Below are 24,679 nucleotides of genomic sequence, written 5' to 3'. Positions count from 1 at the left end.
GGGGGGAGGGCGGCGAGGAAGGGCAGGGGACCAGAGGTGCTACGCGATGGCCTTCTTTCTCGACTTGCTTCCCTCCAGGGACTCCGTGAGTGTAACCTTCCAAGTCCTACTTGGCAACTCTTGGACATCACGTGCTCCCCTCCGCCCCCCCCCCCCTTTGAACTTCTCTTTGGCACCTGCCGTCAGCCCATCCTCTCCCCTGGAATCCCCTTCCGCTTGCACTTGCTCTGTGGTGGCCTGTGCGTGTGTGGCAGTCCCCCGCCCTCCCTGAGGCGGGCAAGGCTCCCTGCCCCCCTGCTCCCCTTCAGTCCCTCGCAAGGCTGGGCCTCTTTCCCCACCTTTTAACTTTGCTGGGCCCTCCATCTCCCCAGACACAGCCTTCTTCTCCTGGACCCCCAGACCAGCCCTCCCCACACCCTCGCCCGCCTGGACTGAAGTTAGCATCTAGTGTTTTCCCAGGTTCTGGCAGCTGGGAAGATGGTGGGCCTCCTGCCTGGTGTCTGGCCAGGGAGGACCTGGCAGAGGCAACTGAGTGCCTGGGTTGCAAGAACGCAAAGTACAAGCTCCTTTAGCAGGAGGGGAGAAGTTAACCTGGAGCCCAGGAATGCTTGGCTCAGCCCTTCTGGACTTGGCCCCTGGTCCTCCCCTGGGTTCTCAGGCCCATTGTGTTTCCACTGGGTTGCTATTTGAGGTGTGTGTGTGTGTGTGTGTGTGTGTGTGTGTATGTGTGTGTGCAGCTACATTGTACAGCATGGACTGCTTCTGTTTCAAAGACCTTATCTTGAGGGTTCCGGTGATTTGGTTTCAAGAGCTACTTAGAGTGTGTCATTTCACACCCTCGGCCACCTTGGGCACTGTTGCTGGAGGGAGGCGAGCCCGTGGGATGCTGGTTTAAGTGAGAAACAAGGAACTACTCATGTTTTGTATTTTCTTTAAATGTAGAAAAGCTTGAAAAGATTCTTGGTTTATTGCAAATATCATTCACTTTAGAAAGCACAACCGTGTCCCTCTACTTTTGACCTTTTAAAGATCTGGTGGTGTATAAACCATTTAAATAATCCTTCCCAAATGTGAAGTGCTGAGGTGAGGGGAAAGTTCTCCATCCAAATTTCTCAGCACTGCAGTGTCTCTGAGGTTAGGAACTTAAGCCCTTGAGGGTTAAGCTTTGGAGTTAAAAGTCAGACTTTGCCGCACTGGACTTTTCCTATAGATCAGGGAAATGGAGGCTCAGGGAGAATGCCCGTTCTCAAGTCAAGAACAGTCAAGGAATGTTTATAAATGGGGTCACTGCTGAAGGGGAGTTGATGTTAATTTATTTGGTTTTAATTGTGATTAAATCCAGCTACAAGTGTTCTTATTACAGATTTTCAAACTTTTCTTTCCTGCCTTGCTGTTATTATCTAAAGTATTATAATTAGAGGTCTTTATTTGCAAAATAACCAGGTTACTTCTTCCTGCTCGGAGAACTAAATGATTTTTGGAATGATGCTTCTAGTGGGGACGTTTTGTGAGTTGTGTTTGATCAGGAGGGCGGCGGGTAACAACTGGCCTTGAGGCAGCTCCTGGGCTCCGTGGCATTTGTGGCATTTAAAGACGTTTGTGAAGGGGCTGAACTTACAACTTTTATTCATAACACTTAGTACCAGGGAATTAATAATTTTTTGTTGCCCGGATTTTGGGATGATTGGTTGACTTTCTCTCGGGACACATACATACAGCTAACAGACTATGTCCAGGGCTGTCTGAGCCTAGCGGACTCTGGAACACATTTCCTTTTTTCCTGTGTTATCTCAGTGTGACCCCCGGTCCTTTCTTCCAGGTCCCACTCACCAGGGGGACTAAGCTTGGGTCCTAGGAAGAGTCTGAATTAAATCCGATATTACATTTGATGATTTTCAGAGAGGAAAGAAAAAGTAGTGGCCCTGTAGACTGTAGTATCATCTAGCCTTTAATCTACTGATTTTCAATAGTCATCGGGAGTCTTTTTGGGCAACCAGACGTCCCGCATAGAGGGCTGCACTGTAAGCAGGTCTGTGAGTGTGGCGGCAAAGCCTTCAACTGAGCATCACTTCCAAGTAGGCTCTGGTACTTGACTGTCCACTGGATGAAGTCCTGGGCCCGGGTGTTGCCGCGTGCTGTGTAATAGATGGGCACTCGTTATCAACGGGTACCATATATGCCTTAGTAGTAGGTGACTGTAAATATAAGACAGTCCCGTTTCCCATTGAGATGCTGCTCCAACCTTCCTTTGGGACGTGTGGACGTTTTGGGTGGGTAGATCGGCAGGTATCCGCTTAAATGTTTGTTAATTTAGTGACAGGTAGCTGCTGGGAATGTACTCACTCCGTTTGGTTCCTGAAGCACTTTCCACACCTTTCACTCACATCTTTCACCAGCGTTGCCTGGACCCTCCAGCCTGGTGGGCGGAGCTCTGCTTTCACCTGTGCCTCTGAGAGGAGGCATCAGGGATCAGTTAATTATGCTGCCCCGGAACCTTTACACCGTGTTACGATGCCCAAGGCTAGCAAATGCTTGCCATGCTGTGCTGGCACTCAGAGCCGCCTTAGCTCTTTGAATGCGCTGCCATCGCAATTGCTGAGTTTCTTGGCCTAATCTGTTTTTTGTTCTGTTTTACAGTTTTGCAAGGTGACCCCTTAAACACCCTAACTACATTGATGGAGGTTTTCAGTGCAACTTGTCTTTCCGGGAGGGTTTTGAGGTTCTCAACCGAGTAATTCAGAGAGTACTTTTTAATGTGTCTGAATAAGGCTCTAATATATCAGACAGTTCCAATTTTTTGTGATTATTTTGGTGGGAATCCCTTGCCTTGTATTTGGCGTACACAGCTTTTGCTACGTACCTGCACTGGGCCGGGCACCATCCTGGGTGAGCCAGGCGGGTGTGTCCCCTGATGGAGCTGGCGTTAGGGGCCGAAGCCGTTGTGCTCTCAGGAGGTTCCTGTGGGCACGGGGCAGGTGTCGGCCAGAGTTCTGTGAAGGTTAAAGGGAGGACGTCATCACAATCAAAGACCTCTGGAAGGCTTGGGTAAGGCTCTTGCTGATGGGAAACAGAGTCAGAACCTGTTTAGTTTGCCTGCAGTTACTTGGGGATGTTTAAGTTGGAAACCTGTGTATCTCTCGGCCAGTGTGACTGGGACCCAGAAATGAGATAGTGGAGTGAATCACACAAATGGTGTCTATTAGACATTTTATCTTGCAAACACACACGTATAATAACTCGCCATTTTTTGGATGCAGGATCTGGACTGTTCTTTGCCTTCTAACCTGTCTTTCAGTCACAACCTATGATTTCCTATTTGTTTCTTTCAAGTGGACTGAGAACTAAGAGACTTTCCAAAAATTCTGAGTGGAGCACCTTCCAGATTTTAAATAATCCCCCCTCAGTGTGTTCTGGTTTTGTTCCTGCTGATGTGAGTTTTAAAGCTGTCTCTCTTTGCTGAGTCTTTCCTAAGCAGTCACCTTGGTTTTCCAAAGAGTGACTTCTTGTGCACTTAGATTTCTTTGGTTTGCATACTGTTTAATTAGAGTTTATGTTTATATGTAAGTATGTAAGCACACTTGCATCAACATGCTTGGGAATCCAGACTCCCTGGGCAGGAGTGATGGCCTGGGCAGTGGCTGGCCAGGCAGCAGCCCTCCATAGGGTGGACGCCCTGGCTGTCCGGTGCAGGGTTAGGGTTAGGACATTACTGCGTCGTGGGGGTGGGTGGCTGTGGCTTGGTCTGGGGTGTAACGGGGACTCCAGAGAAGAGGCCTGGAGGCCTCACGGAAGCCAGGCAGCTCCCGGGATGGCAGACAGTGGTGACCGTGGTCTCTGTGACGCCGGGGCAGACGCCGGCCTTTGTGACAGATGAGGCACGGCCAGTCCTTCGGGACGTGTTTTCAGAAGGGCGGTGGGATGCGTGACTGTTGATGGAGCATCTGCCGTGTGCAGGGCGTGCCGGGCGGTGTAAGTGTGTCTCCTTGCTTCCCGACCGCAGCTCAGAGAGGCAGCTGGTTAGCACATGGGAAGCTGAGCTCCGAGACCCCATCGCTCAGGGGCACTGGAGTTGGGGTGACCTTGAAAGGTGAACTCTGGACGCACCGGCTAACTGGCTTCCTGGTTAGACGCCTCTCCCTACCACGAACCTGGTTAATCAGAGACCCTGGTCCGAAAGCAAGGGGCCTGGGCCCTGAGGTCCACTCTGCACGCGGCTGCAGCTGCTTCTGGCTCGGCTGCTGTGGGCGGGCTGGTGCGGAGTGCGGTGGAGGGGGTCCCCGGGGAGTGCGGTGGCTTTGGGGGCAGGTCACTGGCAGCCGTAGGTCTGGAGTCCGGGGTGCCTGGGGTTTGTCCGGGGCTCCGTTCTGTCCTCAGGGATGCGTCCTCATCCATCCTTCTGCTCTGCCACCATCCTGGTGTCACCCCAGCCCCACCCAGGGGTCTCAAGGTTAGATGCGGGGGCCTTGGGCATCTCATCCGAGTGACATTCCGAGAGGCCAAGTGGTCAGTCTCCAAGTTGGGGAGCAGACCTGACTTGGCCATCTGGCCGGAGCCCGGACCAGCCCACCTCTGGGGGCTTTGGGACCCAGGACCACCTCCCTCTGAGGCTGCGGCCCCGCCCCACCAGCATCCCGGACTAGGCGAGGGAGGGATCCCGGGGCTCCTCAGGGTCCTGTGAGGATGGAGGGTGGGGGACTTGGTGGGCAGCCAGGCCTGGCACGGGGTGGGGTGTGTGTTAATCAGTGAGTGAGGGCACCTGTCTGCTTTACCGGGTGACAGAGGCAATGCAGGTGCAGGCTTAGCGCACCCTGTGGGCCGTTGGCTCAGTGCCACCACTAACATGCATCTCGAAACCTCGAATCACCACTGAGGTGCGCTGCACAGGCCCACCTCACTGCTAGTGGGGTCAGTGTCCTAAATTACGGGTGTGTGTGTGTGTGTGTGAGAGAGAGAGAGAGAGAGAGAGAGAGAGAGATGCATGTTGTGCCTCTAGGTTCAAAGTCTGCTGAGTTCCCATGACTGGATTGTTGAGTGTTGATGAGCGTCTAGCCAAGGGCTTGAATCTGTTTCACCTTTAAATTGCTTCCAGGTATTATCTTTGTTATCGAGGTAGCGTGCTTGATCCTTATAAGCGTCTTTAAAATGAGAAAAAGTCCAAAAGCTCATCTGTTTTAAGGAAGGCATCCGGGAACATGATCCTGCTCAGTGCGGCACACTGGTGGGGGCTGTGCTGAGAGGGAAGCACAGCGAGCGCGTCTGCAGGACAGGTGGCCCATCTACACCTCCCTCGTGTGCAGGACGGACTCACAGTGTTGTTCCTCATCCAGCGTGTGAGGCTCGCCAGAGCAGGACGAGATCGCGGCTCAATTATACAGTTGTTTCAAGGGTGCGCTTCAGTTCAATCTGCATTTAATCTTTATTTTCGCAGTTAACGTGCTCTTTTTCAAGGTACGTTTTTGAAATAAAACATCAAGGATTCAGTTAGGGAGAAACGCTCTTTATGGCGCTTGAAGAGACAAAGGTCAGTTTTCGTCAGATTTGCCTTCCTTGGTAGATCTTCGGATTTGAAGAACGATGCACGCGTGACGTCTGTCCTGTTGGAATCCTAAATCGCCTTGAAAGGCGAGGGTGTCGGAGGTGTCAGCTGTGGGGAATGGCTTAAGAACTGTGACATGTCTCCCTTCTCCCTCTGAGCAAAGTTGGAGTAAAAGAGTGTGTGAAGCAGCAGCTCGTGCAGATTCCGCTCACAGGCTGCATCTTTGAGCTGGACTCTGGCCGCGTTGGCGTGTGGGTGATGAGTGACACTGGTTCTCTCGCCTGCCGAGTGTTTGTGGTGGGAATGAGTCCACGGTGCTCATCTGCAAACAGAAGACACTAGGATCTTGGCTCTTCTACTTCTGGGACGTGTGTGCGCTGCTCCCGTGAATGTATGTGAGTTTCAGTGAATTAGAATTCGCTGCGGGAATTCAGGTCAACAGAAGCAGTGAGTGACATCTAGAAACACGCCGGCACCAGAAGCAGGTGTGAGTTGTTGTGGAGCCGAGGGGCTAGGGACAGGAGGGTGGGTTTTGGGCGGTGCCGAGCCGGGCGGGAATACTGGGGGCACAGGGGGCCGTCACACAGCCGTGCAGATGGGCCGGTGATGCATGTCTCTCTACTTCACTGAATGCATATCTGAGGACCTACTATGTACCAGGCACTACAGCCAGCACCAGGTACTTGGGGTAAGAATTATTTTGGCCTAGGAAGTGGCACAGTTTGCCTGCCGCCTCACCAGCAAATGCAGCACGAGGCGCATCTGAAACAGCGGAGACGTCCCGGCGGCAACAGCTGCCTTGCGTTCACTTCTCCTACACACAAAGCTGAAGTACCACCACCTTGTCCCTACACGTGTTCCAGAGACGTCTACATAAGACATAAATATCTACTGTTTATGGATAAACTGTGGGATTCCTTAACTCTTTATAATCATCCTCCCAATTCTACGTGACCTAAAAATTGCACCTGTTTCCCCTCCCCAAGCCCGTCTGAAGGTAACGAAAGCCAGTGTGTTCGTGCAGCATGAGGTGTCAGGACCGGAGGGGCACGTGGCCTGTGCCCTGTTAACACCACCTGGAAACAGACCACCAGTGAGCACAGAGGTGGCATCTCGCTGATGGAGTGTGACCTGGTCTGGTGACAGAGAGGGGGAAGGTCACACAGGGCGCTGCTGCTCCCAGCGGGGTTGCCGCGGTGGCCACAGACGTCCCTGCTGGCACCTGGCGATGGGCTTTATGTTAACACATGTTTCCTTTAATGATCTCTTCTATTTATGCCAAGCGGTCCACTAAAAAAATTATGGCAGTTACGTGAGGTTTGATTTGGAACAGATTTAAATAAAAAGTAAGTCAGATTTAAAGTAAGTGTTGTGAGGATGAGACCTGGGTGACTAGTTTGGATAAAAACCGCCTGGAGTCCTAGAATGACCAGAGTTCATTTTCCCTGAGCAGCTTGACTTTTACCTTTTCAACCCCTGGCTTGCTCTGCGCCTGAGGTGCTGGGGCCTGGGCTGCATTTGTGCCCAGGATCTGTAGGATGGAGAAGTTGGATGAGGTAAGTGTGAGAAGCAGGACAGCACCTTATGCTTGGAAGCCAACGTTTGGGTTTTCAACTCAAATAGCAAGTGTGAAAACTTGGGATTTGTTTGAGGCTGAAAATATAAATGGGCAAGAAGTTTTAAAAGTGACATGTGTCCACCTGCAGCCAGGGGCCCACCTGGCCCGGAGTCATGTTCGTGTCCAGGAGCCTGTCAGGTGCCAGGCCGGGATCTGGACACAGCAGAAAAGTGGCACAAGGTTCTGAACTAAGAGACGGGTGTGGGGCAAAGGACATGGTCAGGCAGACTCTCCCGGCACCCTTCATGCCTGGAGCTGAGGGCTGTGGGTGAGACAGGTGGGACGGGGAGACAGGTGAGCCTGGGCCTCTGGGCTGGTCCCGTGCTCACGGCAGGGCTGTCTGATGAGCTGAGTGGAAGGGCCTGCCCTGGAATTGACATCTTCTGGGAATTGGGGTCGTCTTTGATTTTCCCCCTTCACCTGTGTCTGCGTCACCAAGTTTTATCATGACTCCCGGGAGGGACAGTTAACATCTTCCTTTCTGCCTCTGCAACACCGGCCGGGTCCCTGCCGGCCAAACTCCCCACTGGTGCCGCTGTCCCCAGTCTGCTGTGCCCCGAGCTGGGTGACTGCCCTGCGATGCCGTTTGGGCCACAGGTGCCCTCCACTCTTCCCTTTGGGCAGGTTCTAGGTCCCTGTCCTGCCCCACCCGGGCCCCAGCTGCACGGCCAGTAACTGTCCTGCTCTTCCTTCCCGCTGGGCGTTTGCCCTTGGCTTACGTCAGACCACCACTTTCTCCAGCGTCGAGCGCAGGTGTGTCCACGCCTCCTTCCTGTGTCCCTGGGATGCTTTAGAGGAGCATCCACACGTGGTCTGTCCTGCTTCTTACACCCCCGCCCGGCTGCCCTGCCCTTACTGTCTGTCCCCCATTTACCTCCCGGCACTCACGGGCCCTGTGCACTCCCGGAGCCAGTTTCCTACATTCTCATTGAATGTCTGTGCTCCAGAACCTATTCCCTGATTGCCTTCGGGGTCTTGGGTCTTTTCACCCATGCACATTGCAAGTTCATCAGGGTCAGGCCCGCGCCATTCCCTGGGTCTGCACCCTGTGCAGGAGCAGGGCCTTGGCAGCCGGGACAGGTGATGGTTATCGGTGCACGTGGGCTGCCTGGGGCCAGGCTGATGCCCCCTCCACACAGCCTTGAGGTGCGCCTGGGCCCGTGCTGGGCGCGGTGTGACCTCTGTGCTGCAGAGTCCTCATCTGCAAGGTGCTGACCAAGCAGAGTGTGGGCGCCTGGGCACCTCAAGGCTGTGGCCTGGCGGCTTCCTATCTAGAAGGAGCCGGGAGAACCCCGGCTGTGCATGAGCACCTCGGAACCTCTGCTAGCAGGGCTGGCGGGGCTGGCGGGGCTGGTGTTACTCTTGAGCCTTGAGTTTTCATTGTAATAAGTAACGGAATGGATGACCCCCAACAGAGTCGGGCTGGGAGCCTGGGGAGGGGCCTGGGGGCAAGGGCTGGGGGACCCGCAGAGTCTGCATATGGATGTTTGCTTGCGATCCCTTCTCCCCAAGCTTGGGATGTCCCTCTCATCTCATTCTGCCTCACCCACTGGAGCCACACACTCTGGGGTGTTCGGGATAAAGTAACGAACCGCCCCCTTCAGCTCACTCTGCTCCCAGTGTCCCCAGCCGGGGAGGCGACTGGAAGCCTCACCCACCCAGGGGAGTCACTGGCTGTGGGCAGGAGGGCTGGGCTCTCCCTTTTTTCTGGTTTCTATTCCTTTTTCCACTCTTGGTGACCCTGGAGTGAGTCAGAGAGTGGGTCTTCTTTTTGTCCAAAAGAGAGAGGTTTTGGCTGTACCTCCTTAGAAGGAGAAAGAAATGGCCGAAATGCCTGTTTCTTGGAATCACAGCTATCGGTGCCACTGGGAGGCTTGTTAGCAGGACGTGAGTCCAGAGAGCCGCTGCTGGGGCCCTCGGGGAGCAGGTGCACGGACAGCACGCTGCAGGCAGGACTGGGTCCACGCGCCACGGGCAGCCCGGGATGAGCTGTGCTGCTTGCACAGCAGAGAAACGCTCTGTGTATTTGTTATTTCCCATCTGCTGCTTGGTCAACACATCTGATTCACGTTGAGTGAAAATCTTGCTGCCCTAAATGGAATTCTAAACACAGACCCACAAAGGGGCCAGAGAAAGATGTCGCGTCAATTATACAAGAGGGCGTACGTACGAGGTCTCACGCTGTCACGATTCCCAGTTCTTTCAAAAGTGATTTATTCTTAATTGTCCGCTGAGTGGCCTTTCTAGTTATATTTTTCTGATTCTAGGCCTTAGGGCACTTGATTTAGTAACTTGAGTTTCTCTTATGAGGTTAATCCTCAGCTGTTTAGGTAAATTGTCCGGAATTAGAGCCTCACCTGTTCATTGTCACTCAGTAGTGAATACACTTCAATGCATGTAAATGGATTCGTGTACATACATATACACACACACATATACTGATATATAGAAAACACATATATTATCATTTTATAAGTTACACATTTACAGTCATTAATTTGGTGGGCAGTTCATCCCTTTGAATGAAAGTTTGGGGACTAGCTGACCTCTGCTGACCTTAGTTTGCTTGAAATGTGTCGTATGCCGAGAAAGCCCACGCAGCTGGACCGTTGTGTCCTCTGGCGACAGGAAAGGCCTGTCCACGCCTGCAGCCTGTCTGTCCCCGCGGGTCCCTCTGGCTCTACCACCAGCTGCCGCGGGACTCGGGCAGCGCTGGCCTTCTGGGTGCGGCCCAGGCAGAGCGCATGGCATGAAGGGCCTGGACGTGCGGCCACTGGGGTGGAGGCCCGAGTGTCGCCAGCTGTCACTGTGCTACGTGGGGCCGGTAGAAAGCTGGCATCGTGCGATCGTGTCTTCTGGACAAGTTGGTGAGATGCTGGGGCTCGAGGTGTGTGTGCCGGTGTCTGCAGGTGCAGGTGGACACTTGTGACAAATGGAGCGAGGTTTGCGTAACTGGCTCTGGGGACTGTGGTTGCCCATGGGGCCGTTTTGATGAGTGATGGACCCCATTAGATCACGGTAAGGTGCTCGATGATGTATAATTAAAGATGGCATTAGTCGGGCAGAAACCGCAGCATTTAAAAACGGGAAAGGGGTCATTTCTAAGGCTGACACACACACCCAGGACTTAGGAGACAGGACGCAACGGGGGCGTATTCGAAAGTGAAGCTGCTGCGCTGGTTACAGCTGGTGTTCTCTCAAGTCTCAGATATTTGCAGTGTCAGAGACCTCGCTGGTTTAAACATTTATTTTAGGTGAATCGACAGGCTGTGGAATGGCTCTGATTGGTGACTCTACCAAGGAAAAGCAGTCCTGTTTTTGTTCTTTGCGGAGCAGGCCGAGCCCAGGTGAGCTGTGGTCTGAGACCCCGTCTGCACTGTCCAGCTTCAGCTCCAGGCCCTTCCTTCCTCTCTGCCTTCTCTGTTTATCCATCCGCGGGTGCTCTGGGCTCCGGGGCGGGGGAGGGGCGGGCAGCGGGCCCAGCGGCCTGGCTGAGCGCTGCCCCGGCCGTCGCCCACCTGACCGTTCCGACGTCTCCACCGGACGTTGGGAGCACCGCCCGTCCCACTGGGCTTGGCTCCTGGACTCGGTTAATGAGAGCCTCCGCCGGATGTTGGGAGCACCGCCCGTCCCCCTGGGCCTTGGCTCCTGGACTCGGTTAATGAGAGCCTCCGTCATTGATTAAGCGTGCTGCTGTTTGCATTCACGTTGACAGTCATCTGTACTTGTAACCCCCTCAGCTCAGGGGTTCCCGCAGCGCCTCACCAACCACGGGTGCGGGGCTCCCTCCCTCAGGGACAGGCAGAGACAGGAGCTCGGGTCGCTGTCCCGAGTGCCTGCTCTGTGCCCCCCGCCTGTGTTCCGGGGGAGGAGGGCTGTGCCTCCCCTCTGGGCGTCCACGCGGCCCTGTGACCTTGCAGAGGCTGACATCCAGTCTCTGACCCCCTGGAGCTTAGGCTGCGGGCATTATGGGGATGCGGCCAAGAGAGCGAGTGAAGTGGCAGCTGAACAAGCTCAGCTTCAGTGGAGACGTTTTGTGATGTGTGTATTTTATCCTCTAACTGGATGAATTTAGGCTAAAAAAAGGCAGTGAGCTTTCTTTGCAATCTATAGAGGATGTCTTTACCTATGGAAGAAGTCGTCCTTGAAAGCATTGCAGCCATGGTCCGGTGTTAGCCCGGTGCTCCTGGACTTGGGCTGCACGTTGAAATCCCCCAAATGCTGCAGCGTGGCCCATCCCAGAGGTCCTGACGTGCCCGGTCCCGGTGCAGCCGGGCGTTGGCTTGTCAGAGTCCTCAGGCGGCGTGGACGCCGGCCTTGGGCAGTACCGGCCCAAACCACAGAGGCCGGGAAAGTTTGGAGGGATTGGGGAGATGTCTCCTGGAAGCCCTTCCCAGCTCGCAGACAAGCGCAGAGGCCTGGGGAGCCCTGCCACCTGGGAGCCGGCCGGGTAGAGAGGGAACACGGACGTGGAGGCCTGGGGTCCCGAGGTGCTTGGAGCAGACGTGGTCTTGGAAGGAGGGTCGGTGACCAGCTGGACAGGGGACCTGGAGACAGAGGGTCTTTTGCAGCCATTTTATTTAGGAGCCTGACACTGTTCTGCTCATTCGTTCGCTTAAAAATAACTCCTTTAGGAAAGAGTTTCGTACAGAAGCAATACATTCAGCTCATTAATTCACTCAGTCCCTGTGACAGCTCAGTGACCTGGGCACTGTGACTGCCCCCACTCTGCAGGCCCAGAGGAGTGCAGGAACCAGCACAGCTGGGGGTGCAGTGGGGCCTGTACCCAGGCTGACTCTGGGCTCTGCTTGGGCGGAACGGCAAGGTGTGAGCTGGGGGTCAAGTCCTTCTCCCGTCACCTCCGAGGTCCCATCGTTTCCTCCTCACCAGGCTGCCCACCTGGGGGAGAAACCAGAAAACGCCCTGCTGTCGCTTGCTACATTGTCAAAGAGGCTGGCTGGCAGGAGGATTTCCCGGCGGAATGTAAGGAGAGTATGTGGAGGGAGAGCTGGGCGGCGTGGAGAGCGGGGAGGGAGGCGTGCTGTCACTCAGGGCTGGAGCCGGAGGTAGCCGCTCACCGCAGAGGCCCGCGCGACACGGGTGACCGCCCCGAGTCTGGGGAGACTGGCCGTGGGCTCTTTGTACGTTTGAAGGGCTCTCCAGTCACACGGTGAAACGAACATTATGGAAATGTGGTCCGTGACCCCGGGTCTCTGCCAGTGTCTTCCTGTCCAGTTTTCTTATGCAGCAGCCTCTGCCGTCCATCTGAGGCTTCCCACCCTGGACTGAGCGTTAAAATCGGGCCCAGATTTCCTCAGGGCTCCACAATTTGTGGTCATGGAAACGGATGGAATACAGAATTTTTCCCGTGGACATCTGCACTTACATGTCTCAGAAACATTTACAAAAAGCTAACGGATTAACCATGTGTTCAAATAAAGTCTTCTGATGGCTCGGATTCTGAATTTTATACTCCAGGCAGCACTGTCTGTAGGAGTAGAATGTGGGCCAACTGTGAAATTTAAAATTTTCTAGTGGCCACATTACAAAAGTCAAAAAGCAACAGATGAAATTGGTTTAATAATGTGTCTTATTTAACCCACTTCATCCAAAGTGTGAGCACGTGAGCATCACTCAGTACAGAACGTTAACGGGTGCTTTGCCTTCTTTGTCCAGGCTTGGTGCGGAGCCTGCTGCGTGTGTCACACGCCGACACACCTCAGCCCAGTTCCAAGGGCCGCCAGTGGCCGTGGAGCCGGCTGGGGGCGGCGGCGTTGGCGGTGGAGCTCCAGACGCCGCGGTTAGGGGCTGAAGTCTCGCGAGCTCTTTACCCCTCGGTCAGGGGCTGAAGTCTCGCGAGCTCTTTACCCCTCGGGCGATCTGTGCCCACGTAATGCGCTTTTGGAGGGTCTGGGGCGACGCCAGGACAGCCTCGGAGCCGCCGCAGTGACGGGATGTGCGGACAGCACAGGCTCTGGGGGCCTCAGTGCGGTGACCGGTGGGGGCTTCAGGAAGGCGTGCTGAGGATCCCGCTGAACCCCGAGAGCGCGGGTTTCCCGCCAGGCCTCCTCGTCCGCAGGCTGTTCTCGGGGTCCTGACGGGCACGGAGTCCTGCCCCCTCACCACCCCGCCCGGGATGGAGTGAAATCCAGCTGTTGGTAGGAGGAGGGCCCAGAGTCCCAGAGGTAAGTGGTTACAAAACTGTCGCCTGCCCGGGTGTCCGTTTTCTGCGGCGGCAGGCGTACCGTGGGGGAGGGGTGCTTCCCTTCTCCGTCACCTGCAGGCCTTCGTGGTGGGGGGTGATGCCGGGGTGGGAGACTCTGAGCTCATCTCAGGGACGACCAGGCAGTGCGGCCTCGGGGCTGACGTGCCCTCGGGGCGGCGTCCGGGGCGCAGCCGGGTTAGGGGAGCGTTTGAAAATTCACTGCATGGAAATTGGACTGTTGCTTTTTCTGATCCACTTGGCATGTTACCAGATTTATATTCCAGGCTGTGGGGGCTATCATTCTCTTTAAATGGCATTATTTAACAAAGAGTTAGCATTTCATTGGAAATTCAGTTACCGGTTCCGGCTGGAGTGGGCCTGGGTGGGGCCTGGGTGTCCCCTGGTGTCCCCTCCAATGGGACAGCAGCTCCGCACCCCACTGACTATTTTAAATGATTGTAGACTTTTGAAGTTGTGTTTTTGCTTTGAGGACATATCTTTTGTTACTTACAATTTATTTCAAGCAGAGTGTCTGGTCTGTGATTCAATCCTGAATGATACTGTTGAGCTTTGCTGTGGCTTCTGTGTAACGGTGCATGTGTAATGGTGCACGGGCCACTGTGTGTAAATTGTGTAACTGATGCAGCATACACCCCCTTCCCCCTACCAAACTGCAGGGCTTTATCTTAACTGTTTGGTTTGGCGTCTCTTTATTCACTGCCTTCACTGCATCAAGGATGAGGTGTGCTTGGTCACTGGGGGGTCACTCATGGCAGTTAGAGTTGTCCTGTGAGTCAGGGACGCCCTGGGGGCCCCTAAGCTGCTCTGTGGGCCTGTTGTGCTCCTGCATGAAGTACCCCATGTTGGCGAAAGCAGGGGTCTCCCCTCTTTGCTGTCACTTTAGGGAATGCTGGCTGTGAGCCATCCTCCCCGCTTCTGTGGCTAATTTGCGGTTACCTTTGCAGATGGAACCAGCTGTGGAAATCGCTGGCTGGGCTTGGCACCGGTCTCTGCAGCTGTAGGTGGGAGGGTCAGACCGTCTCATCAAGGCTGGGGTGCATTTCGTGTCTCCCAGTTGCTGGTGGCCCGCCGGCCTGGGTGCTGACGGGGCAGTGCTGCATCCTACGTGGGGATCTCGCAGGGGAGCAAGTGCCCCGAGGCGTCTGTGTCAGGACGTTTGCATGATTCAGGGCAGAGTCCCTGAGTGTGAGCCCTAAGGCATGAATTTTACATTTTCAGAAAAGTGATGCGGGGACTTCCCTGGTGGTCCAGTGGTTGGGACTTCGCCTTCCAGTGCAGGGGGTGCGGGTTCGATCGTTGGTCAGAGGAGCTAAAAGCCCACATGCCTCCCGGCCAAAAAAACCAAAACATAAAACGCAAGCAATATTGTAACAAATTCAGTAAAGACTTTAAAAATGGTCCACATCAAAAAAAAGAAAAGAAAAACTTTAAAAAGAAAAGTGGTGTGAAGGGTTGTTGTAACTTCCCTGATGATGGGTTCAAACCAGTGGCTCCTGATTTATTGATAACAGCTGCATGTGTTTTTCAGTTTGAATACTGTCCTATTTGAAGACCTCCGAATAAAGGTTAACAAAGGCCGATTTCTCCCTGAAATCGCACAGGGATTGCATATTCCTTCAGCTTGCTCCCTGCCGGGAAGGATTGGCAGCTCTGACTTGGGAGGGTGCCACGGTCTCTTTGGTGGATGGGGCTTCGAGTCATGGTGCCCAGCATGTTCTTATCAGCTGGAATGAGAACCCTGAATAGATTCCCCAGGTTGCTGTAATGTTACCTCGGGGGCTGTGATGGTGACCGAGGACCTTCACATATGTCACTCTGACCCACTTCATGCTCTGGGCCCCTGTCCTGTGCTGCCCACAGACCCCATTTCCGAGAGTCCCGGGCCTGGGCTGACTGCTTAGTTGGGCTTGGGTGGCTGTGACCGTGGAAATCTGGGTCGTTCATGCTCTGTCCCATCATTCAGCGCAGCCTCTCCTCCAAGCAGTTGCTGTTCCGTCGGGGTGGACAGGCACCCCATGGCTTTGTGTGTCCATAGAGAGTGTTGTGTCTCGTGCACCTGATGGGGAAGGTGGGCAGGAGGTGGGCGGGGAGGCTGCTGCGGCCACTTGGGGTTATGAGGGACGCAGCCCCTCCAAGGCTGTTATTGTGCCTCTGTTGTCACTCCTGGGACTGGGGACCTCTGCCCTGAAAACCCACTCAGCTGTAGATTCCCCTCATCACACTTGGAATAAAGAGGCAAAATCCTGTCCAGATTTCCTGGTTAAGTCTGTAACTTACTGATAAGCCTGTCAAAGCTGTGCAGGTGGGTCCAGACCACCTGGGTGGGCTTTGCAGTTGAGAGTTGATGATGTAGATCCCCCAGCAAGGACGGGCGTCTGTCCCTCCGGCCGTGGACCCGTCAGTCCAGGAGCAAGGGCCTTTCTTGGCCTGTTTTGACATCCAGGACTACCTGGTGAGCAGCCGTCAACACGACTAGCCTTCCTCTTGGCCTGAGAAGGATTCTCCGCCTTCCTGGGGCAGCTGTGTGGTGTCAGGATGCACAGTGAGAATGGTCTTTGCACACAAATGACTTTGCACCCTGATGCGCCCCTGCTGCATCTCCAGGGCTCCCCTCCCCCAGCTTCCTCGCCTCCTGGAGGGGACAGAAGGGTTTAGGCGACCCTCCCTGGGCTTCTCAACGCCTCTGGGCCGAGGAGTCCTGGGAGGGGTCAGCCCTTTTCCACAGAGCAGCCTTGCCAGGAGTTACCTAATGACCTGAGCTGTGGCTTCACTGTGATTAGAGCCCACCTTTGGATGCTGTCTCTGATAGTTCAGCACGGCCAGGATGTATCTGTGTGACCAGGAGGAGGAGAGCTGCTTTTGCTAAGTTCATAGCACTTCCCGGTGGATTCCAGGATCTCAGGACGGCTCCCCTGTCCTGTGCTGTGAGGGTGCCCTTGATGATGGTGTGATGGAGGTGATGGTGGTGATGGAGGTCAGGGAGGTCAGGGAGGTCATGACAGTAATGGAGGTCATGGAGGTCATGACGGTAATGGAGGTTTTGGAGGTGATGGAGGTGATGGAGGTGATGGTGGTAATAGAGGTCATGGAGGTCATGACGGTAATGGAGGTGATGACGGTGGAGGTGATGAAGCGGGACTCAGGGTCAGTCCCCGGGCAGACTTCTGAGCTGGCGGGGACATGCAGTTATCCTCTCGGTTCGGAGGGCGCAATGGGCTTGGGGACTCAGAGGCCCGCAGGTGAACAGGACGGCTTCCCAAGCCCAGGAGCTTGGGCAAGTCTGGGCCCGGGTGGGACTGCAGCCAGGGTGGGTCTGAGTGAGGGGAGGGTAGGGGGGGGGTTCGTGGAGGCCCCGCTTGCTTTTCGACTTTTCTTTTCTGAGTTATTTACAGAGTGTAAACAGCTCACCGGGTTTTTATTGGTTGCAAGTGTCTGTCTGGTTGACTGTTCTTATATTTCTTTGTCATGTCTGTGTCTTGTCTGCAGTCTGCTTGGAATTCAGAGTTTTTGTCATCTTCGAACAAAATGATGGGGTTTGCTGTCAGTTACTCTGCAGGGGCAGAGGAAAGGAGCGGTGTGTTGCCTTCCCTGTGCTCCAAGCCTTTGCTCCTTCTTTCTGTCCTTCTCAGAAGGATGCTGGCGTCTGGGCTCACGGCAGCGTCAGGACCCTCAAGCCCGAAGTGGGACAGTAAGTTCATCTGGACATAGGACAGATATGCCGTTTCCTCCTTACCATCTGTTGTCTGGCAGACGTTTCCAGACAACATCTGGAAACATTGTCTGGGCCTCTGGGACTTTGGTCCTGGTGATGCCTTCCGGAGGCCCTGCCCCTCCCAGTGCCCTCGCAGGCCCCTGCCCTGTGCCCCAGATGGCCTTTCAGGTCCTAACACACTCCAGATTGGGAGGAGGAGGCTGGACGGCTTGCTCCTGGCTGAGTCTCTTTCATAGACTGAAGACTTTCTATTTGTGTTTTATGTGGATTTGTTTGTGAAAATCCCATTTTGTGTTCCCATGAAATACATGAATGTGCAGAGAACTGAATCGTAGCTGCTTCCTTTGGTTTTGGCAAAACCCGTTCCTTTTCTGGTGGCTTTGAGCCAACTTTCTCGTTTCCCAGTCACAGGCATTTCCATTGAAGTGACCCTGCAGCAGAGGGTGTGGAGAGCAGTTGCCTCCGTTGGAACCTCTGCCCCGGAGGGGCTGATGAGGAGCTGGCTGTCCATGCCATGTGCAGGGTCCTCGGGCACTGGGTCTTGAGTCACGAGCGCCTGTCTGCAGGAAAGGCCACCGTCCCCAGTGCCGGGCATGCACGTTCCTGAAAACACCTCTCCAGCTTCCCTAGGCTTTACTCAAGCAGCCGAGAGGTCAGTAGCCTCTGCTCACCACGCACTGACCCTAACTGCCCTTCCTGCCTGCGGTGGGCTCCCTTCCCCTGAGGCTGCATTTGTAACTTAAAATCATTAAAACATTCTTGCAATATCAACCCCTGTCCTCCTCGGTGGATGAGAGATACACCCTTTAGTTGTGTGATTTCCCCTCCCCACCTCCCCCGCTGTGTCACGTGAATGTCTGTCAGCTGCCCAGCCGGAGGGCAGGGTCTTTGTGTCTGGTGGGCTCTTCCTCTCCCCCTTGCACTTGGGATGAGATGGCAGGTGGCCCAGGGAGCTCCAGCTGCACCACGCGTGGATTGCACACGTGACCCCTGCGTTCCATAGGCCCAGCACCTAACTGCAGCTGGTGTCTTTTAGAGAAGCGGACGGCCGTGGCTGAGGCCAGGATTTCTTTTCCAAATGAACATGTGAGTTCAGGGCTGTTGCCTGCTGTGGATCTCAGTGTGGATGCGTGTATCACATGTAACGTGTGTGTCTACACAGATGCTGGCCCTGTGGGGTCATCTCTGGGTAGTGGGACTCAAGGGGAATTTTAACTTTTTTCTCCATGTTTTTTGTTCTATTTAAGTTTCCACAGTGAGCATATATTATTTTTTTATTCAGATTTTTAAAATTGCCATCTTTTAGAGTTTTAGAATCTGTTTTTCTTCATGGAAATCGAATACAGACTGTGCCACAGGTTTCAGGATGACAGAATTGCAGAGTTGGAAAGATCCTTAAAGATCCAGACTTGAGGTGAGAGGGGGCAGAGCCCATGCCCAGGTTTTCTCCTTTTCATTCCGGCCCCCTGGCCCTTCCAGCCTCCAGCCAAGCCATCCCTGACCTAGGTGTCCATTATGTGACTATTTCAGGTGAAGATGGGTTATTCTGTTTTGAGATAATTTGGACAAATGCCAGAGTTCTTCATTTCCTTTACTTTTAAGGCTGCATGTTTAAGACCAGGGCTCAGCGAACCGCAGCCCACGGGCCATACTCATTCTGCTGGCGAGCAGCCTGGCCAGACTTGACCTAGCACGGTGGCCTTTCTTCTGTGTCACACAGCGTTGGGAAGCCCCTTGGTGTGGCAGCGGGGCCCACGTCCAGAGGGGCAGACGCCTGGACTGGGAAATGCATATGTATGTGGTACGGACGAGGAAGACGAAGCGTTAGTAAATGCAGTTTATTTGGAAGACGGGATTTTTCCTGATGGTGGTCATGAATTGACGTGGGAGGTTTTAATGGCCTTTCAGAGGACAAAGTGGGAACCTGACCTGTGTAGAATGAGTCCCTGGGGCAGCCCGGGCAGACCATGAGGGCGGGGCCCGGCAGGTGCTGGGACCAGCACAGGCGCTAACGTTCTCCCTCCCCATGTATTTTGGGTTCTCTTTTGGGCTTGTTCAAGCTGATGTCATCTGGTGGGGAGATTCCGTCTAGTTGCCTAAAAGGGGGGACTGTGTCTACCTCCTTCCGAAATACACATTGTGCACATATTTGGGTCTGACAATAAAAGCCCACACTCAACGTGCTTTGAGAGGCCCCCAGGAAGGGCAGCCCCCGCTGGTGGCCCTGGTCCTGGTCAGTTGCGTGGAAGCCTCAGACCTGTTCACACCTCAGAGTGGGATCCAAATCCCAGTTCCAGAGTCAGGGCTGAGGCCAGTTTGGTGCCTGGGTGGTGGTACTTCCCCACCATGTCCCTGGTGCTCGTTCTTGATCACTTCGCCCTGTTGTGACCTGAGCTTCGTGTTGCTCTGTCTCAGTGGCCGCCTCCCTGAGGGGTCTGTGCGTCATCCTGTGTCACAGAAGCAGAAGAGGCTCTCTTACTGAGACACGTGTGCTGGTGGGGTTGAGCAGCCTGGAAGTAAACACAGAGCTCGTGGCCATCGCCAGTTTCACAGCTTCCGTGAGCCAGCTGGTGCTTGCACACTCGTTTGAGCAAACAGGGTGCACGCATAGCTCCCCTTAGTGAGGCCAGGCCCGCGATTGCTCCCCTTAGTGAGGCCAGGCCCGCGATTGCTCAGAGAGCAGCAGGTCGGAAGTCTTCGGATGTTGCTTTGGCTTAAAAGTGAGCTCTGAGCAGAACACTTAGTTTTAAGGGTCTCCAGAATCAGTAAAAGGAAAATGGCTGCCTCCACTAGGGGATTTTTCTAGGTGGGTGAACTTAAAATGGAAGTGAGTAGTTTTGAACAGTGTCATCTTAATAGAAGAGAATTCGTTTTCCACTAGCTTTAAGCTGTCATGCCAGTAGATTAGTTTTTAACATACATTTTAATTATTTATGGGATAAGTGCTGATTTATTTTTCCTGAGAGTTCTTTCAGGATTTTATGGTAATACTTATCAGGATCACTTATATTGAAGCACATGAGAGAACAAGCAGGTGTCCCCGTGATCGTCTCTGTTTATATGCACAAGAGACCCTCTGTCTCTGCCTGGGACCCTTCTTCTCCTGCTTTGGGATGACATACTGGGAAAATTCGCTTAGTCAACCTGCATTCCTGGCTCCCAGCTCTTTGCTCGGCACAGTGCTAAGTGCTGAGAATTCAAAGGGTAATAACCAGTATACAAGCTAGTGGGGGAAGACCCATCTGTACCGTAATTGTTTTGTAAAGCTTGAGTTAAATGGTAATTGTAGACGTTCATAAAACATATGGAAGTGCAGAAGAGGAAGCCAGTTAGTTGAGAAGTCATTTCAGAGAAGGCTGGATGGAGGGGCCTTGAAAGAGGACGGGTGAACAGTCAGGAGACAGATTCTCCAGTAGGAAGGATGCCACCTGCAAGGCATGCTGTGCTTCGGAGACCAACACAGTCACGATTTCGGGGTCAAAAGGCATAAGGGGTGTGGAGGCAGGAGGCAGGCCGTCACGGAGGCAGAAGCCAGGCTCAGCCCTGAACCTAATTTTACGGGAGCAGGGGCATTGTTGGACGGCTCTCGGCAGAGATGATGCCTGTTTAGGGGAGAAAGACCCCGGTGTCTGGAGGTGGGGATGGAGTCATCAGGTTGAGGCTGGTCGAAGATCACAGGGGAGGCTCTGGGTTCTAGCTGAGATGTGCAAGAAGGAAGAGAAGATGACTGAGGGCCAGGCTGAGGGGCAGAGGAGAGAGCCCTCCCCTGGGTCTGGGCCAGCAGGCTTCTCCCAGCTTTGTCACCCACTGGCCGTGTGACCTGGGGGCAGTTACTTTCCAGTATTCCCAAATTTGAGACAATAAGCTCTGTCTACTGGGCGCGGGGACTTGTCCATCAGTGAGACACACCCAACCCCCGCGGCTGGGATGAGGGGACTGTTTTCTCATCTGTGAACACAGGAGTGGTGGCCCCCTGGCAGGGTTGTTAGGCAGGAAGATGAATGCCGCCTGGGGCTGGTGCACAGAAGGGGCCAGGGGAGTGGTTTCTGTTCACGTCTGTAAAGGTGCTTGCGCTGGGACCGAAGAATGTCACCAACCAGGCAGGAATAATTGGACATGAAGTAATTTGGGGCAGGGGTTTCTTACCTTGGGACCATGGCTCCTTAGAGGGTCCAAGGATGGACTTGGGAGCCCCGAGACCCTGGGGACCGTACGTGATTACTCGTGGAGCTTCTGTTTCCCTGGGGACTGTGGCCATCAGATTCTCACGGGGGGATGTGACCCCACCAGGCTAGAATCAGTGATAAAGAGCACACACAGGGGTCCTGAGGTGTGTGGGGTGGGCCTGGGAGGAAGGAGGCCTGAGTGTCCCCACCACGCTGAGGTCCTGCTCTCCTAAAGGAATCTGAAAACTCTCCGAATGCCTCAGGGTAGGAATGCTCAGAGGAACCTTACAGGAGTCGCTTGCACTTGATCGTCGGGTGGATTCCAGATGTCAGGGGAGCAGAGCCTAGTAGACGAGGCAGTTCTTTGGATTTAGTTGGGCTGACTGCCTGGTGGCACGCGGGTCACAGGCAGGTAAGCCTGTGTGTTTAATCCGTGCTTCTCCTTTGAGGTAGGGTTTCCTTCCTGAACTGCAGGTTTTTAGGGAGTAGGAGCCTCCTTTGATTGTGTTTCTGTCTCCCAAAGCATCTAACGTACTCCGGAAGCCAGCAGACCTAACAGCCCAAATATTTTCTTCTAGTTATTCAAGCTGTTTCTATGTTAAGGTATAAGCAAAACAAACAAGCACACATCCTAAAACCCAGATACTTTCCCTTCCTACATCTGAACCCCATCTGTCCTGTTACGGTAACCGCAGTCCAGGTGAGGTTCCCTTCTGTGCCGAGCAAAAACACCCTCCCGTGCATTTCCTCTTTGCAAAGTCATGTTCTGTAACTTCTTCAGGATTGCAGGACCACATTTTTATCCTCCCTGTCACTGTGGTTTTTCGAGCTCTTTTACAGTGTTCTCTCTTCCAATATGAAGGGCCTGATGTGAACTAACACAGGGCCTTTCCTGGGCCTGACGAATGCGGAGGAAGCTGGAGGCCGTGGTGGCTTTCTGTCCTGTGTCCTGCTCCGTGGCAGGTGTCTGGGCCACCTGAGCCCTGGGCCCCCCTGGCGTCTCCTGTAGCAGGTGATCTAGAGACACTGTATTTGGATGGTTTCCATTCTCTAGGCATGGAAGTTGGCCTTCCATATCTGTGGGTTCTCACTGAAAATATTTGAAAAAGAAAAAAAATTACAGGAATTTCCAAAAAGCAGAACTTGAATTTGCTGCACCAGCAGCTGTGTGCACAGCACTTACACTGTATTAGGTATTGTAAGTCATCTAGGGATGATTTTAAGTCTACGGAGGATGTGCATAGGTAACATGCACCATTTGATACAAAGGGCTTGAGCTTTTGTGGATTTTGGTATCCTCGTGGGTCCTGGAACCAATTCCCGTGGGTACTCAGGGACGACTATATTATGTCAGCTTTGGACCCCAAATCTTTGAAGTCAGATACGGTGTTTTCCAGAATGAAGCCCTGGTCAAGTGAGGCAGATAGATGATGGCTCGGCCTTCCCTCCCACCTGGAATTCGCTGGGTTAAAAATCTTGTGCTGCTCGCTTAGATCTAATTAACATTTTTGATTGGCGTGTTGTGTAGTTCTGGAAGCTGCTTATTAGATTTCATAGGTGTCTCTGGCAGCACAAAATGTTTAATGAGCAAAAATAATTGTGTTACAGTGAGATGAATATGTACATAGTCACTGAATTAATAAATAAGTTAAATGATGACTTCACGGAAACTCCTGAGAACTTTGGGTTTCTCAGCATAAGATATGGAAATTGACTTTTTGTGTGTGTATGGTTTTGAAGGAAAGAAATGTGCTTTTTCTTTTAGACTGAAGATACTTTGTGTGTGTGTGTGTGTGTGTGTGGTTTTAACCAGGATGAGCGTCTGTAAGGAAAATGGGTTTGTGTCCTCTGAGGCTGGAGGAGCGTGCAGGAGGCCAGGGTGGCAGCGGGAGGGCTGGGCTGTGGGCGTCATGACCAGGGAGGTGAGCGTCTCACCGCGGCTCTGGGGAAACTCAGGTTCTAATTCCCTTCTCTGGCTCTGGGCGTGAAGCCAGAGAGTAAGGGGATGACGTAAGAAAGGTGGTCCTGAGACTCACAGCTCCTTGGGCTGAGGCTGAAGTGCTCCCGCAGCAGGTGAGCACACAGCATCCTGCGTCCGCGACTTCCCTGAGTCCTGGTGCCTGAGCTGGAGGTCCCCAGGGCACTTACCCACTAGCCCAGGGCCCTCTTGGCTAGGCCACACTGTTTCCTACCCTCGAAGAGTTCCTCGTGGGAAGGAAATTGAGGGGCCGAAGAAATCACTGAAGAAGGATCCAGGGCTATTAAGCAAACCAGAAACTGGCTTGTTCTGGTTTTTTAAAGACTCTTTTGCTTGCAAGAAAGAGACCCAGCCGGACCCGTCGGGTGGTGGGAGTTTGTTGGCGGTTCCCCCGCATGGGGACCCAGCTGAACACCGGGCCCAGGAGGCCAGGAGCCCCTGGAGAGGCTGGCCGAGGGTGTGTGCCGCCTGCCAGCTTCCCTCTCTAGCTGTCTTCCCGCTGACCTTGGCCTGGCTCTGTCTGCCCCCCACCCCCACCCTGGTTTGCTCAGTCGCTGCTCCCGCTGCCTCCTGCTGCCTCCCGCTGCCTCCCGCTGCCTCCGGCTCAGGCCCCCTTTCCTGGCTCAGCAGGCGGTGTCCTGAGTCCAGGTCCCAATAGGGGCCAACATAATGGCCTGGAAAACTCTTTGATTTTGAAACGTGCAGGTAACCCCCTACAACAAAACCCAAACCGATGTAACCCCCCCCTCCCCCCTCACACACACGCTATTTGGTCCTTACAGCAGCTCCGTCAGGCCAGGAATAGTTTTTCCACGTTGCAGATGCGGAGGTAGGACCCAGAGAGGGCAGGTTACCTGTCCAAGGTCACACAGCTCATAGGACCCAGGCCATCAGTGTCTTGTCCCCAGGGCCTGCTCTCCCCGGGGTGTCGTCCTGGGGGTGGGCTCTCCAGCGGCCCTGCTCCTCTCTCACCGGCTGGGGGCGCGCCCCTCAGCCCTTCAGGCCTCCGTTTTCTCGTCTACAACCGGACACGCAGCAGTTGTGAGCGGGCTTAACAACGTGGTGCGTGTGGAGCCCGTGCTGTGCGGGGGACCTGATGTCTCCGCGGAAGTGGTGTCGCGTGTCCCACCCAGGGCACTGCTGGGCCGACTGTGGGTAGATCCGTGTCCCCCTCCAGGGTGGCCTCTCCCTTAGGAGTTCTGGGGGACTTCTCGGCCAGCCGTTATCAACGGTCTTTCTCTCCCGTCTTCCGGCGAGCAGGTTCCGATCCTGGCCATCAAAATGACAAGTGATGGGGCGGACACAGAAGGTGTGGCCGGTGCTGCTGCGCCGTTTCGGAGGGCGGGCGTGGGGGGCGCTGGTCTCCCACCGTCCTGCCACCCCTGCCACCACCCAGGCTCCGCTCGGGGTCGCTCGGCCTTCTAAGTGACCACGTCCCACCCA

At 54.2% G+C, this 24,679-nt stretch overlaps 1 protein-coding gene across 4 annotated transcripts in view; it reads left to right on the top strand.

Moving 5' to 3' along the window:
- Window positions 1–24,679, top strand: part of SH3RF3 (SH3 domain containing ring finger 3) — a 204,713-nt gene that overhangs the window by 1,317 nt on the left and 178,717 nt on the right. The window lies entirely within an intron of this gene.

The sequence above is a fragment of the Pseudorca crassidens genome, chromosome 14, assembly GCF_039906515.1.
Source record: "Pseudorca crassidens isolate mPseCra1 chromosome 14, mPseCra1.hap1, whole genome shotgun sequence".
NCBI lineage: Eukaryota > Metazoa > Chordata > Mammalia > Artiodactyla > Delphinidae > Pseudorca > Pseudorca crassidens.
This window is presented reverse-complemented; position numbering and strand designations above follow the sequence as displayed.